This window comes from Pteropus vampyrus, unplaced genomic scaffold (assembly GCF_000151845.1).
Source record: "Pteropus vampyrus isolate Shadow unplaced genomic scaffold, Pvam_2.0 Scaffold462, whole genome shotgun sequence".
Lineage (NCBI taxonomy): Eukaryota > Metazoa > Chordata > Mammalia > Chiroptera > Pteropodidae > Pteropus > Pteropus vampyrus.
Genome location: NW_011889243.1, coordinates 162,049 through 164,695, shown reverse-complemented (window position 1 = coordinate 164,695; position 2,647 = coordinate 162,049). Strand labels below are relative to the sequence as shown.

General features: G+C 52.0%; 1 protein-coding gene across 21 annotated transcripts in view; it reads left to right on the top strand.

Annotated features, from left to right (window-relative positions):
• Nucleotides 1-2,647, top strand: part of STRA6 (stimulated by retinoic acid 6) — a 44,918-nt gene that overhangs the window by 18,188 nt on the left and 24,083 nt on the right. The gene's annotated exons all lie outside the window — the stretch shown is intronic.

Sequence of the window (2,647 nt, the reverse complement as noted above, 5' to 3'; positions counted from 1 at the left end):
GAGGCTGTTGGAGGCTCCTGCAGGCAGCCCTAATGCCTTTCCTCAGTGCCCAGTTGGGTACCTTCCTCTCTTCCTTCAGGCCTCTGCTCAGATAACATCTCCTTAGCAAGGCTTTTCCTGACCTAAAAAAGCCAACTCCTGTCTGTCTATCTCTTTTCTTATCCCACTTTATTCTCCCTCTCAGCGCTCATGACGCATTTTGTCTCCCCGCTCCCCCCACCACGCATTAGGTTTCCCGAGGTACAGGACTTGATCTGTCTTGCTTGCTGCTGTATTCTCAGCATGTGGGACCTGGGCTGGCACACAGTCGGCCTGCAATTGACATTTGTTGAGTGAATGAATGAATAAGTGAATGAATGAATTAACCAGGCTGGGGGGTAGATTCAGGCTCCCTTCAGGGAAGGAAGTAGTTTCTGACAGACAGATGTCCCACCATGAACATCTCTGCCTTGTAGAGGAAGTAAGTTTCCTGTCACAGACTGGACTCTAATTTTTAGAGGTATCATGAGGCGGATTTAAAATCAAATAGGAGTTAGTTGCTCCCTAAGCTACCTGTCTGAGGCCTATGAGCAGTGAAGGGGCTGTGAGGCTCTAGAAAGCCCGACTGGATAAACCAGGGCATAACAGTAGCACGCACAGGACAGGCCCATGGAGGAGTGATGGTCTCCAGAAAGAGCATAGCTTTGCCAAGTCCAGGTATAAAGTCCCTCTGACCTAAGCACTGTGTATCAGGGGAAGGGGGGAGGTGGAGGAGAAGAGGCAGAACTATGTCCTCGGAGCTCACAGCCAGGCCTGGGAGGCAGGATTCACCCCAAATCCCTGGGATTAGACAGGCGGTATGGGCTCCTGCACTGCATCAAATAAAGTTCAGGTTCAGCTCTGAGTCAGCAGACACTGAAATTCCGTGGGTTGGGGAGGGATGGTCAGAGCCCTCTTCCTGGAAGAGGGGCCATTTGGGAAGAAGGGGGAGGAGCCAAGGCCCTCTTCCTGAAAGGCTTTGTGGGCCTGCTTACGGAATTTGGATGGGAAGACTTTAAGATTTCAAGCCCTGTCCCCTTTGAGCCTTTTCCCATGCTGCTCCCTCTGTTGAGATCATGCTTCTCCACACTCCTCCTCCTCCTCTTAACTCCCACCCTCTGCTCAGCTGATTTTTTCCTGCTCTCAGATCTTCACTCAAAGTTACTTTCTTCAGGAATCCCCTCATTCTTTCAGACCAAATTGTCTCCCGTGGTACACATGTTAGGGCACTCTGCTTTCCCTTTATGACCTTCAGACACTTGAGGTCATTTACCTACTTGTCTGTGTCCCCTAAACTGTACACGCTCACATCCCATGGCCCAGAACAATGCTGGCACTTAGTAGGTGTTAAAAGAATAAGGAGATGAATATCTTTTTAAAAACTCTGTTGAATGGATGCCTAAGCTAGGTAGGGCCATGGCCCAGGCCCACTATGGGTTACTGGAAGAATGGACCCTTAAAGGTTCAGGAGTCCTGATCCCCACCCAGGGGTAGGGGGCTTGAGAACTGCTCTCTGCCTTCCTCTGCATCTGGTCTCATGCCCTTACTCCCCATCCAGGCTTGAACAGGAAGGGGAGGGAAATGGGCTGGGGGGCAGCTTCTTAGGGGAAGGAATATGGAGAGGAACCCCAGCCCTTACTAAGGCCCTGCCTTACTCATCCTTACCTTCAGCAGATACCGTGGAAGGAGCAAAAAGCAGGAGGGTTTCTCCTTGCCTACACATGGGTCTGGTTCGTGCTTAAAGGACTAATTTGTGCCTTGTGGGGGTGAGTTATCTTCTTGTGAAATCAAGTGGGAGAAACAAAAAATTTTACCAGACACGTGTTGCCTCCTTCATGGAAACCCAGGAGAAGAAATAGATAGGCTCCCTTCCTGTCTTTGCCTAGCCCAGCCCCAGCTATCTCCTTGGGTTGCAGAATGCCAGAGCGACTAGAGTGAGAATGAGGCCCTGCAGATGTAGTGGGCAAAGGTGTGGTAGCTTTGGGGCAGGTGCTGAAGGCAGGCACTTGTGCCAGTCAGTGCAGGGCCAGGTGCCAGTGGAGCTGGGGCTTCCTCCCCCAAGGAGGGGGCTCCGTCAGGACCATAGTGTGTTCCCACCACTGAGACCCAAAGGGGTGATCTCCAGGGAGCCTGAACAAAGAGGGGGATTGGGCTGAACGGGCTGGGAGTCCAGCTGGGAGGGTCCAGCAGACTAGCCGAGTCCGCCCCGAAGCCAGCACACCCTTTCATCTCTGCAGCTCCTTCCTCCCTGGCCCTTCCTTGAGTATGTGTTTGTGGGTCTCTCTGAGTGGGTTTGGGGAGGGGGAAGGAAGGAGGGGTCCTCTGTGGGCAGCTCAGATTGGACAAACTTTCTTTGAAAATGATCCTTTGAGCGAAAGCCTGCTGGTGGTCAGACAGTTAGACAGACAGGTGATCCAGCAAGAGCTCAAGGACACCTAAAGAGACAGCTACCTCCTGCGGCACCGGGTGGGGACGTAAGAAGTCCTTCCCCTCTTCCCCCTCCCCTTCCCCTTGCCAGCCAGACCAGGCCCTCACTCCCAGACACACTTTTCCCAGAGAGCTAAAAGAAAGAAAGTAACCTTTAGGATTAAAGAGAAACGTTTCTTTGTTTGGGTTTCTTTCTTTCTTT